Here is a 14,282-nt window from a genome sequence, read left to right as displayed (position 1 = left end):
GAGGTAGTTGCAGGGGGGAGGTAAGAGGTAGCTGGGGGTGAGGTAGTTGCAGGGGGGAGGTAAGAGGTAGCTGGGGGTGAGGTAGTTGCAGGGGGGAGGTAAGAGGTAGCTGGGGGTGAGGTAGTTGCAGGGGGGAGGTAAGAGGTAGCTGGGGGTGAGGTAGTTGCGGGGAGGAGGTAAGAGGTAGCTGGGGGTGAGGTAGTTGCAGAGGGGAGGTAAGAGGTAGCTGGGGGTGAGGTAGTTGCAGGGGGGAGGTAAGAGGTAGCTGGGGGTGAGGTAGTTGCAGGGGGGAGGTAAGAGGTAGCTGGGGGTGAGGTAGTTGCAGGGGGGAGGTAAGAGGTAGCTGGGGGTGAGGTAGTTGCAGGGGGGAGGTAAGAGGTAGCTGGGTGTGAGGTAGTTGCAGGGGGGAGGTAAGAGGTAGCTGGGTTGTGAGGTAGTTGCTGGGGGGAGGTAAGAGGTAGCTGGGGGTGAGGTAGTTGCAGGGGGGAGGTAAGAGGTAGCTGGGGGTGAGGTAGTTGCTGGGGGGAGGTAAGAGGTAGCTGGGGGTGAGGTAGTTGCGGGAGGAGGTAAGAGGTAGCTGGGGGTGAGGTAGTTGCAGAGGAGAGGTAAGAGGTAGCTGGGTTGTGATGTAGTTGCAGGGGGGAGGTAAGAGGTAGCTGGGGGTGAGGTAGTTGCGGGGAGGAGGTAAGAGGTAGCTGGGGGTGAGGTAGTTGCAGGGGGGAGGTAAGAGGTAGCTGGGGGTGAGGTAGTTGCAGGGGGGAGGTAAGAGGTAGCTGGGGGTGAGGTAGTTGCAGGGGGGAGGTAAGAGGTAGCTGGGGGTGAGGTAGTTTCAGGGGGGAGGTAAGAGGTAGCTGGGGGTGAGGTAATTGCAGGGGGGAGGTAAGAGGTAGCTGGGGGTGAGGTAGTTGCAGGGGGGAGGTAAGAGGTAGCTGGGGGTGAGGTAGTTGCAGGGGGGAGGTAAGAGGTAGTTGCAGGGGGGAGGTAAGAGGTAGCTGGGGGTGAGGTAGTTGCAGGGGGGAGGTAAGAGGTAGCTGGGGGTGAGGTAGTTGCAGGGGGGAGGTAAGAGGTAGCTGGGGGTGAGGTAGTTGCGGGGAGGAGGTAAGAGGTAGCTGGGGGTGAGGTAGTTGCAGGGGGGAGGTAAGAGGTAGCTGGGGGTGAGGTAGTTGCAGAGGGGAGGTAAGAGGTAGCTGGGGGTGAGGTAGTTGCAGGGGGGAGGTAAGAGGTAGCTGGGGGTGAGGTAGTTGCAGGGGGGAGGTAAGAGGTAGCTGGGGGTGAGGTAGTTGCAGGGGGGAGGTAAGAGGTAGCTGGGGGTGAGGTAGTTGCAGGGGGGAGGTAAGAGGTAGCTGGGTTGTGAGGTAGTTGCTGGGGGGAGGTAAGAGGTCGCTGGGGGTGAGGTAGTTGCAGGGGGGAGGTAAAAGGTAGCTGGGGGTGAGGTAGTTGCAGGGGGGAGGTAAAAGGTAGCTGGGGGTGAGGTAGTTGCAGGGGGGAGGTAAGAGGTAGCTGGGGGTGAGGTAGTTGCAGGGGGAGGTAAGAGGTAGCTGCAGGGGGGAGGTAAGAGGTAGCTGGGGGTGAGGTAGTTGCAGGGGGGAGGTAAGAGGTAGCTGGGGGTGAGGTAGTTGCAGGGGGGAGGTAAGAGGTAGCTTTGGGTGAGGTAGTTGCAGGGGGGAGGTAAGAGGTAGCTGGGGGTGAGGTAGTTGCAGGGGGGAGGTAAGAGGTAACTGGGGGTGAGGTAGTTGCGGGGAGGAGGTAAGAGGTAGCTGGGGGTGAGGTAGTTGCAGGGGGGAGGTAAGAGGTAGCTGGGGGTGAGGTAGTTGCAGAGGGGAGGTAAGAGGTAGCTGGGGGTGAGGTAGTTGCAGGGGGGAGGTAAGAGGTAGCTGGGGGTGAGGTAGTTGCAGGGGGGAGGTAAGAGGTAGCTGGGGGTGAGGTAGTTGCAGGGGGGAGGTAAGAGGTAGCTGGGGGTGAGGTAGTTGCAGGGGGGAGGTAAGAGGTAGCTGGGCGTGAGGTAGTTGCAGGGGGGAGGTAAGAGGTAGCTGGGGGTGAGGTAGTTGGGGAGGGGGCTGGGAATGACGAGCTGCTCCCGCCCCTCTAGTTAGTAAAGTACCAGATGTCCCCCCCTGGGGGAGAACAAGAACAAACAGGACTGACAGACCCTAAACCCAGACAGTGCTCCCCCCTCCAGCACCAACACACAGCACCTGGCTCTCCCACCACGAGACAGCAGCGGCACTACAGAGGTTGGGCTACCAGCAGTGACCCTCCCCAACCCAAGAGTGAAAGGTGAGAGTTAAGACAGTCAGGGGCTGAGAGAGAGAGAGAGAGAGAGAGAGAGAGGTGTGGGAGTCAGAGTAACACGCCCACTGCTCGCTCACTGCCTCCCCTGTGCGAGCTGTATGTGTGTTACCTGTGTGTGCTCCATGTGATCTGTCCGGGTTACCTGTGTGTGCTCCGTGTTACCTGTCCGTTGCCTGCGTGTGCTCCTTGTTACCTGCGCGGGCTCCTTGTTGCCTGGGTCTACTCGGTGTCACAGAAAGACCTGCGGACACGCTAACTGAAGGTATGTGGAACATGCACACAGCTCACGCTTTAATCCTGTCACCGACAGGAGACCTGCGCTGATGTGTGTTAGTTGTGTTAGGTGTGTACGGGGGGCAATGAGTGTCACACTCGCACACGGTGTGATGATAGGCGCCTCACATTTAATAATGCATTTAAAGTCCATGACAGTCACTGACAGATCCAGGCGTGACGCCTCAGCGCTTAGTGACACCCGGCTTTAGACCGTTACTGTGCATGTTATGGGAACATGTGTTATACGTGTGTTGTGCATGTTGTTTGTCTATGATATGTGTTGTATGTCATATACACTCTATTATTTGCGTGTGCTTAATGTGTATATTAGATGTGTGTTTGTGCATATATGTGGGCCACAATCTGTCCCTCTCACCGTACACTGACACGCATGTAAGGGTCTGTCCCTCTCGCTGCAGGGTGACACACACACACACACACACAGGGGTCTGTCCTTCTCACTGCAGGGTGACACAGTGACACAGACACACACACACACACACACACAGGGGTCTGTCCCTCTAACTGTAGAGTGATACACACAGGGGTCTGTCCCTCTCACTGCAGGGTGACACAGTGACACACACACACACAGGGGTCTGTCCCTCTCGCTGCAGGGTGACACAGTGACACACACACACACACACAGGGGTCTGTCCCTCTCACTGCAGGGTGACACAGTGACACACACACACAGGGGTCTGTCCTTCTCACTGCAGGGTGACACAGTGACACACACACACACACACACACACACACAGGGGTCTGTCCCTCTCGCTGCAGGGTGACACAGTGACACACACACACAGGGGTCTGTCCTTCTCACTGCAGGGTGACACAGTGACACACACACACACACACACACACACACAGGGGTCTGTCCCTCTCGCTGCAGGGTGACACAGTGACACACACACACACAGGGGTCTGTCCTTCTCACTGCAGGGTGACACACAGGGGTCTGTCCTTCTCACTGCAGGGTGACATAGTGACACACACACACAGGGGTCTGTCCTTCTCACTGCAGGGTGACACACACAGGGGTCTGTCCCTCTCACTGCAGGGTGACACACACAGGGGTCTGTCCCTCTCACTGCAGGGTGACACAGGGGTCTGTCCCTCTCACTGCAGGGTGACACATACAGGGGTCTGCCCCTCTCACTGCAGGGTGACACATACAGGGGTCTGCCCCTCTCACTGCAGGGTGACACACAGGGGTCTGTCCCTCTCACTGCAGAGTGACACACACAGGGGTCTGTCCCTCTCACTGCAGGGTGACACACACAGGGGTCTGTCCTTCTCACTGCAGGGTGACACACACACAGGGGTCTGTCCCTCTCACTGCAGGGTGACACACACACAGGGGGCTGTCCCTCTCACTGCAGGATGACACACACACAGGGGTCTGTCCCTCTCACTGCAGGGTGACACACACACAGGGGTCTGTCCCTCTCACTGCAGGGTGACACACACACAGGGGTCTGTCCCTCTCACTGCAGGGTGACACACACACAGGGGTCTGTCCCTCTCACTGCAGGGTGACACAGTGACACACACAGGGGTCTGTCCTTCTCACTGCAGGGTGACAGTGACACTGACACACACAGGGGTCTGTCCCTCTAACTGCAGAGTGACACAGTGACACACACACAGGGGTCTGTCCCTCTAACTGCAGAGTGACACACACAGGGGTCTGTCCTTCTCAGTGCCGGGTGACACAGTGACACATACACACACATAGGAGTCTGTCCCTCTCACTGCGGAGTGACACGCACAGGGGTCTGTCCCTCTCAGTGCCGGGTGACACAGTGACACACACAGGGGTCTGTCCTTCTCAGTGCCGGGTGACACAGTGACACACACACACATAGGGGTCTGTCCCTCTCACTGCGGAGTGACACAGTGACACACACAGGGGTCTGTCCCTCTCACTGCAGGGTGACACTGACACACACGGGTCTGTCCCTGTCACTGCAGGGTGACACACTTGTTATCAGTAAAACAGGAAGGAGTCATGATGTCGTATCATAAAGTCAGGATGTAATTGTGTCACATGGGAGGAATTCTGTACTAACAGCCTGACCTGTAATTACTCACAGCTCCTGGGCGAACTATTTACAATCTGTTCATTTTATTAATGTGTAACTGATTTTTCCAAAGAATGGTGACTACTGGTGTGAATGGGGAGGGGCACACACATTGTGACATTCAGCACACACACCGGCACATTGTAACTTTCAACACACATGGAACCCCCTGTGCCTACAAGCAACACAGGATACTGCCCCTAGCAGGTTCCTTCCTACAGGACAGGTGACTGCAGTAAGCCACTAGAGAGGCTGGTGAAGGAGGAGGGACTAAGAGAGAGAGGAGCTGTTAAGAGGGGGCAGCCAGAGGGGGCAGCCATGACAGTTGGGGAGTTCCTGCATGACCCTGAAGGCGTTTGGGGGGATGCTTTTGAGGGAGCGCTGCGCAGCTGGACGATTGCGTGCAGCGGAGCAGAGCAGGACCAAACCGCAGGGTGCAAGAGCGTGAGAGAGACACAGGCGTGCGAGGGAGACCAGCCGAGCGGGACCCCCAACATATAGGCCAGAACCCCCAGGACTGGGAGGCCTGAAAGTGCTACACTTTGTAACCCATTGGCACAGCAATCCTATTGTACTGTATAATAAATGTGCAGTAGTGTGTAAGGCGATCCTGCAGCTAAGGATCACAGTGTCAGGTTGGCTAATATTCATACAGGCCGTCCTCGGTTATCCACCGGAATCCGGTCTAGAAGTAGCGTTGGATGGTGAAACCACTGTAAAGTGAGTCCCATGTTAATCAGTGGCGGTGAGCGTTGGATAACGCATTCGGGTGTCGAAAAACGTCCCACAGGGTTGCATTGTAACGCGTTGGATATGCCATTCGTAGTAAAGTGAAACGTTGGATAACGAGGACTACCTGTACATGCATATATTAAACCCGTTATAATTCAATACGGGTATGTTGTATCCAGTTGCTCCTGCCCCACGTCACGTGTATCGCACACTGTAATGTGTGTGTGTGTGTGTGTGTGTGTGTGTGTATATAGGAGAACACACAAATAATCAAAAGATTATAGCAGCCCCCTATAATTGCACTCAAGGAAGGTGACACAATAGGTGATGTCACTAGAAATGTAAGGCAATGTATAGCCAAATCCTGGTATAGGACACTCAAACAAAAGGGTCACACTACTATATGGAAAATAACAAAATTTTAATAATCTATGATAAAAACCGACGAAACACTATAAAAATGCATGGAATTGCATACATAAAATCCCCAAGTGTGTTGGGTAACAGTACTGGATGAACAGTATATGTTCCAAATAGCTGTCTTGTAATAAACGCTATATGTTAGGCTGCATACTGGATGCTGCAGGTGAGTGTAGAAGCAGTGTGTAATATGCTGTTTCCTTACACCTTGAATGGCCTCTGTGGGTAACCACTAGTATGTAATAATGAGCTGATTGATTCGAATCCTAAGCACAGTTGGTACAGTCACAGAAAGGGGATGGTTTGAATTAGGATAATCCCTCTGTGTGATATATGGCTACGCATAGAATCAACTCAATAGGGTCACAATGGACACATAGTAACAGCAGAGCCCACGGCTCAAACCACAGAAACCTGAGTGAGTAGAGTCCCTGCTGTAAGATTCAACAGTCCCACAGACGGAAGGGAGCCAGCGGTGTATAGGTGTATAAATGCACCCAGCAGAGTCTATGTAAGAAACCTCTGTGTGTAGGGGTACCCGCCTGTAACTGATGTAAATTGGGTGAGACCCGCTACTGGAGACTAATGATGAGTCCCTAAGAAGTAATCATACAGTGGGTCACGACAGTGCACCATACAACCTGTTTCACGTTGAATCTCCTGCAGCCTGCTGCCTAGAAGCTCCGTATACCGTAGGGAGCTGCCGTTACTCCTCCTAGTCAAAGTCTCTGGACGAAACGCGTCGGAGTGGGGGTGCTAGGCAGGACCCCTGACCCATTGGCTCACGTAACTATGCTACCCAGCACTTATGCACACTATTTTTCTGGACTGTGACCTTCATTTTTGCATTAGGGGCACTGACTATTAACACAAGGTTATGTAATAGGCGTCCATTAGGTATTTTCCTATATATGCTATTTTACCAACTCCACTACTCTACACACCTAGGGACTTTATTCCATCTCACTACCTTTCCTACATAGGATTTATGCTGAAGGTATTGGTCAAATTATTGTATGCTCATGCAGATGTGTGATGCCTGGTGACTGTCATATATACTTTGAACAGTCCACCTTTTGGTGTGTAGTGTGAATCATCCTTAGCTTTGTATAGGTGCCTTTTGAACCCAATAACCTATTGTGATTTATTCTGATTTACCCCAGTGTTGTTTGAGTCACTATCCTACTTATGTTTAGGGTTGACAATGTATGTCGTTCCCTAGTGTTGCTCATTAGTGTTTTAGGGTAGCAACCGTGACAGGGGTCCATGCCTCTTTTTTTTAAGTTTTTTTTTTAAGTGTTTTTAATCATGTACTGTTTATTCAATTCTTTTTGCATTGTGTCAAATAAATAAATATATTAATCTTTTGCATACCTGAGTGCTCCCATACGGGTTACTTTTTTCTCTTTTCATTTATATATGTATGTATGTATATGTGTGTGTGTGTATATGTATATATATGTGTGTGTATGTATATATATGTATGTGTGTGTGTGTGTGTATATATATGTATATATATGTGTGTGTGTGTGTGTGTGTGTGTGTGTATGCATATATATATAATATATATGTATGTATATGTATGTGTATATTTATATATAATATATATACATACACACACACACACACCAAAAAAGGAGAAGCAGCTGGCACGCCAACAATCAATATTATTTCTTGGTGCATGTTCCATAAGCATCAATAGAACAATTCTCGTGAGAGAAATCAAGAAACCGCACTCAAATGTAAGCATGAAAAACCTGTATTGGAGAATACATAGCTCACTTATAGCCAACGTTTCGGTCCAGGAAGGACCTTCCTCGGGAGTGCTGGAGAACAATGGCACCAAGAAGACATTTATACCCAAAGTTCACCCAGTGTAATCAATTAGAGGGAGCTAAGTGTTCAATCAAAGAGTCACATGACTGCAGGCGTAATCATAGGCGTGCGGTGGCCATCTTGAACAGCTGAGGCAAGTCAAAGTCTCGTCTGGCATAAACGGCATGAGCGCATGCGCATGGGAGGAGGGCGTCCGTCTCAAGTAGGAGTGTCGTGGCGTCCTCCGTTGCCTGGTAGCGCGAACTCCACGTCCAATCACCATGAAAACTGTATATATATATATACAGGCGTACCCCGGTTTAAGGATACTCACTTTAAGTACACTCGTGAGTAAAGACATATCGCCCAATAGGCAAACGGCAGCTCGCGCATGCGCCTGTCAGCACGTCCTGAACAGCAATACCGGCTCCCTACCTGTACCGAAGCTGTGCGCAAGCGGGGAGACTATAGAGCCTGTTACAAATGCGTTATTTACATCAGTTATGCACGTATATGACGATTGCAGTACAGTACATGCATCGATAAGTGGGTAAAAGGTAGTGCTTCACTTTAAGTACATTTTCGCTTTACATACATGCTCCGGTCCCATTGCGTACGTTAATGCGGGGTATGCCTGTATATATATACATACACACACCAGTCCAACAAGAAAAGTCTCTTATCTGTTTCTTATAGCTGTAGGGGAAGGCCTCTCTGCTCTCCTGGGTCAGCACTTGTGTGCTATGGAAATGTCCGTGTCCAGATATAGAGGTCGTGTCCCCTTGTCTTGCGGTCAGCATACAGTCCTTCTGTGCGCTTCAAGACATCATATTTTCCTCAGGTCAGCCCAGTTGTGGGCTAAGGAAAATCTCTGCAGTCCTCCTTCTCCTTATGTCAGCCCAAATGTGAGCTAAGGAATCTCTCTCCTGTGTCTCACATGAGACTTTTTACAGAGCACTCATTAGTCCAGGTGGAGACTAGTTAATTGAGTGGCTGCAATACTTTGTAGCCAGACGATGTTATATGGCCATATAAGTTACTAAACTGTCTATACAGATTGGCTATTCAGGACTGTTTGCTCAAATAACACATTGTATATTTTGAATGTATCTAGCTTACTGTTGTCTTAAAGGAATATCTCTAACTTTATCCTGAGGCAGCAGACACACATGCCAATGATAGCAGAGAATATAAACCATAGCAGTCTGATAATCTACCTATATGCTACATATATAACTTAATATGCACCTATATTAACATCTTGCGTGTTGTGCATGTGGCGGGGAAGGGGTTAACTGGGCTTATAATAAAGTTCAGGCCCACTTGGTTAACCCTGACCCGTGTGTTGGGGTCTTAGAGTGTCAGCTCTGGGACCCAGACGTCAAAAATGTATTACTGCAACTGTATACTGATTTTGCGACATTAAAGAATGATGTGATTTTATTTCCTCTCCGGGGATGCTGGGATCGGGAGATTTCTAGGCTGTAAGTTTCAGGGTGGGTTTGGCGGAGAAAGTCTTTGCAGAATGCGTCTATGTAGCGGGGTTCAGGGTTATGGGATACCCCAAAAGTTGTATACGGTGATTGATTGATATCCTCTGATACAGCTAAGCGCATTACTCTGCCAACCTTGTACCCTGAAAACGCTCTTACGACTCACTGCCAGAGTCCAGAGTCTTCCAGACAAGGCAAATGGATATGAAGGGGTTAAAAGATATCTGCAGGTATACACAGAGTCCTTAGTATAGCATGGGGCGCCCCAGTATAGCAGAGGTACCCCCATACTGTACATGCCCAGGTATCCTGAGCCTAGAGTAGGGGTTCAGGAAGGTGCTCACGCTAAGGTTATGAAGCTGAGCAGATTTGCAGTGTTTGAAAGTATTTTTCTAACGTGTGCCAGGAATGAGGCTAGAGATTTGTAGGGGATATACCCTCCCTCCATGCATGACACCAGAATAGGAACTCATAACTTTTTGCATGCAGCAGACAGGACACCACATCTTTTATTAAACGGGAATAGTTTAATATGTATAGATATTGCTGACCTGTATTTGAGCTGAGGGCTTTGTAAGTTATAGACTCTGGAAGGCACAGATGGTTACTACGCTCGGCTCCGGTGTGTCTGTCCAGGGGCCATACTTGAAAGGGCTCAGAGATGCCTAGGTGTGATGCCATATGGGCCCTGCCATTATTATAGAGCACCCATATCCTGGCATGAAACAAGGCAACCTAACACCCTTTGCTAAACAGCCAGCCGCTGTGGAGCCTCGCACCGTGGGGGGGGGGGGGGGGGGGGGGCGAAGGGGCAGAGGGGGCTATTTCACCTGCCCTGGGAAAAGGCTCAGGGGTGGGAAACCCTGTATGAGTGTTTTTGATTGGTTGCTAAGGTTTTTTGATTGGGCTGCAGGTTTTCTGGGACCTGGACACCAGAGGTTTGAAAAGCTCTGACACAGGTCTGATTCTTGTGTTCTAAGTGTTCTAAGAGATCCATCTCAGGCCTTGGCCATGTTTAGCGCTTGCTGGCGGAAGCGTGCTGACGCGCGCTCCCGCTCAGCACTGAGCCCCTACAGCCGCAATTAGAGCGGCTTTAGTAGGGGCTCACCTGCGCTTCCGCGCGCTTGCGGAAGCGCAGGTCTTAGGGGAATTTTAAATTCCCCCGCTTGCCGGCGCGACAGGCCGGTCACGTGAGCGGTTTGCCCAATGAGGGCGAACCAGCTCCGTGACGTCACTGGCCCGCCCCCGGCCAGTGACGCGCCCGCCCCCGGCCCGCCCCCTGACGACCCGCTGACAGCACGTGCGGTAATCAACCGCAAGGCCAGGGAAAGCACCCGCTTTCCCTGCGCCTCAGCGCGCCTCAGCACGCCAGCAGGGAACATGGCCGAGGCCTAAGAGTTTCATCAGTTCCATCTTGTGTGATTCACCTGAGATTCAGTCCCATTGGAGAAGTGGCCTGGAATATTTTGCTGTGTGTTTGCAATTAGGAAAGATTCGTTTTGTTATCCCAGTTTTCCAAAGTAAGTGTGTCTTTTTACTGTGTTTTTGTGTAACATAGTTGTGTGCGTTCATTAGGTGAATAAACGCAATTTATTTTTATCTCTCTGCTTGCTCAATCAATGATCCCGGTAATTAAAAGTGGTAATAAGCGGGTCTTACCGTGACAGTGCAACAGATTGAATGTACTAAGTATCTATTATACCTATAAGTGGTTAACCATACAACCATATACTTGGTCATAAGTATGTATATATATATATTAAAGTTGTGTGCCACTGGTTATAAGTTAATATTGATACCAGCTACCTTAATCAGTTAATCTAAGTGTGTTTACCTATATGGGTACTATCTATTTTTGAGGAGAAAACTACTAGATAACAGAATTTGTCCCATGAATTTGTCCCATGGGAATTTACTACACAAAAGGTTTCTAACTTAAAACAGGGGTACTTACCATATATTTATAACGGACATCTACCATACTACTATACCAATCCCAATCATTTGGATATATACTTACCATAGGTTAGTAGCTATGTGCCGCCTCCAATATGGGGAATTTTAATTACACTATATATTATGTCACAAAGCGTCGCCGTTAATGAATAATAGAACTTTATTATTTTCATAATTGTTACTGCTACATATGAGATATATTATATATTCTCTTCATAGGAGTGTTTGAATTACTCGACTATTCAATTAAATATATTTACTCTACCTATGCACTTTGAGTGCAAACTATAGGGATTCTTGTGTGAGGACCTTATCGTACATACCTGTTTGTTATACCAGAAGTAGACATCCGACTCCGAAGCAGTGACGGGTTAAACTGAGGACACGGCCCACATTGAAGCTCACCAGACCCATGTACTCGGGGTAAGGTTGTCGAGTCTGATGAAGACGAGGGATATAGAGGAAGAATGTTGGGGGGCACCTGTCTGATATTCTGGATCCAGAAGGAAGGCACCCTCCTCAAGCTGTTTCCCACGTGCAGCCAGCAAAGCCGCAGGATAAGGATGGGAATACGTCTCTCTGAGTTGGATTCGGAAGCAGAAGAATTTGCCCCGTTGTATCCCCAAGAGTCTGAAGATGAGTTTGAAGATGCAGTAGATATAGACCATTATGATTGGCCATCCTGTGTTGGACTTGCATCCAGTGAACTACCGTACCTAGTGGGGTTACTGAAAGGCAAGGGGAAGTAGTAGTCACACCTCAGGTGTACTCACCTTCGTCCCAAAAGGGGGACCAGGCCTCCTCCCTTTGATTCTCCAGAAATCCCCAAAGTTAGCGTGGCTAAATGGGTGGCATTGGTACCAACAATGATGTTAATAACCCTGGAAGTTGTGGGACTTCCAATTTGGCAGTTATTAGTTTAGGCTGTGTGAAAATGTTCCAGGCCTATTTGAAGGGGACATCAACATTTCAGCAGGGGGAGGATGTAATCTCCCTGTGTCTGTAAGCAACACAGGATACTGCCCCTTAGCAGGTTCCTCTACAGGACAGGTGGCTGTAGCAAGCCAGTAGGGAGGCTGGTGAAGGAGGAGGGACTAAGAGAGAGAGAGAGGAGCTGTTAAGATGGGGCGGCCATGACAGGGATTTATGGTATGACCCTGAAGGAGTTTGGGGGGATGCTTTTGAGGGAGCGCTGTGTGGCTGAGTGAGCGCATGCAGCGGAGCCGGGCAGAGTAGGACAAAACCGTAGGGGGCAAGAGAGTGCGATGGGGGCAAGAGAGTGCGATGGGGGCAAGAGAGTGCGATGGGGGCAAGAGAGTGCGATGGGGGCAAGAGAGTGCGATGGAAACAAGCCGAGCGGGACCGCGCGGCAGGACGGGAGTGATTGAGACACATGGCGGAGGATACCTCTCGCCGACTGCATTCATATTGGTACCGAAGCAACTTTGTGAAGCAGAGGCCTGCAACACACATACACCTTCTAACGAGCTCCGATGTGGTACCAGAACCCCCAACATATAGGCCAGAACCCCCAGGACTGGGAGGCCTGAAAGTGCTACACTTTGTAACCCATTGGGGCAGCGATCCTATTGTACTGTGTGATAAATGTGCAGTAGTGTGTAAGGCGATCCTGCAGCTAAGGATCACAGTGTCAGGATAGTCTGAAGGAAAGAGGGATTACACACACAAACACACTGTAACTTTCAGCGCACACACACACACAAACACACTGTAACTTTCAGCGCACACACACACACAAACACACTGTAACTTTCAGCGCACACACACACAAACACACTGTAACTTTCAGCGCACACACACACACAAACACACTGTAACTTTCAGTGCACACACACACACAAACACACTGTAACTTTCAGCGCACACACACACACAAACACACTGTAACTTTCAGCGCACACACACACACAAACACACTGTAACTTTCAGCACACACACACACACACAAACACACTGTAACTTTCAGAGCACACACACACACAAACACAATGTAACTTTCAGCACACACACAAACACACTGTAACTTTCAGCACACACACACACACACACACACACACACACACACACACACACACACACACACACACACACACACTAACTTTCAGCACACACAAACACACTGTAACTTTCAGCACACACACACACACACACACACTAACTTTCAGCACACACACACAAACACACTGTAACTTTCAGCACACACACAAACACACTGTAACTTTCAGCGCACACACACAAACACACTGTAACTTTCAGCACACGCACACAAACACACTGTAACTTTCAGCACACACACACACACAAACACTAACTTTCAGCGCACACAAACACACTGTAACTTTCAGCACACACACACACACAAACACACTGTAACTTTCAGCACACACACACACACAAACACACTGTAACTTTCAGCACACACACACAAACACACTGTAACTTTCAGCACACACACACACAAACACACTAACTTTCAGCACACACACACAAACACACTAACTTTCAGCACACACACACAAACACACTGTAACTTTCAGCACACACACACACTGTAACTTTCAGCGCACACACACACTAACTTTCAGCACACACACACACTGTAACTTTCAGCACACACACACAAACACACTGTAACTTTCAGCACACACACACATACACACTGTAACTTTCAGCACACACACACACACTGTAACTTTCAGCGCACACACACACTAACTTTCAGCACACAAAGACACTGTAACTTTCAGCGCACACACACACACACTGTAACTTTCAGCACACACACACTGTAACTTTCAGCACACACACACAAACACACTAACTTTCAACACACACACACAAACACTAACTTTCAGCACACACAAACACACTGTAACTTTCAGCGCGCACACACAAACACACTAATTTTCAGTGCACACAAACACACGGTAACATTCAACACACACAAACACACTAACTTTCAGCGCACACACTAACTTTCAGCACACACACTGTAAGTTTCAGCGCACACACACACTGTAAGTTTCAGCGCACACACACTTACTTTCAGCGCACACACACTGTAACTTTCAGAGCACACACACACTGTAACTTTCAGCGCACACACACACACTGTAACTTTCAGCGCACACACACACTGTAACTTTCAGCGCACACACACTGTAACTTTCAGCGCACACACACACACTGT

At 49.6% G+C, this 14,282-nt stretch overlaps 1 protein-coding gene across 2 annotated transcripts in view; it reads left to right on the top strand.

Annotated features, from left to right (window-relative positions):
* The first annotated feature begins 2,103 nt into the window (after positions 1 to 2,103).
* The window catches only part of LOC142468069 (semaphorin-3B-like), a 45,695-nt gene continuing 33,516 nt past the window's right edge, over positions 2,104 to 14,282 (top strand). The window contains exon 1 of one of the 2 annotated variants that reach the window (XM_075574171.1): positions 2,104 to 2,277. The gene's annotated coding sequence lies outside the window, so the exon portion shown is untranslated. Of the gene's footprint in view, positions 2,278 to 2,381; positions 2,555 to 14,282 lie in introns of those variants that run through there. The other variant, XM_075574170.1, reaches the window with a different exon arrangement.

This window comes from Ascaphus truei, chromosome 17 (genome assembly GCF_040206685.1).
Source record: "Ascaphus truei isolate aAscTru1 chromosome 17, aAscTru1.hap1, whole genome shotgun sequence".
NCBI lineage: Eukaryota > Metazoa > Chordata > Amphibia > Anura > Ascaphidae > Ascaphus > Ascaphus truei.
This window is presented reverse-complemented; position numbering and strand designations above follow the sequence as displayed.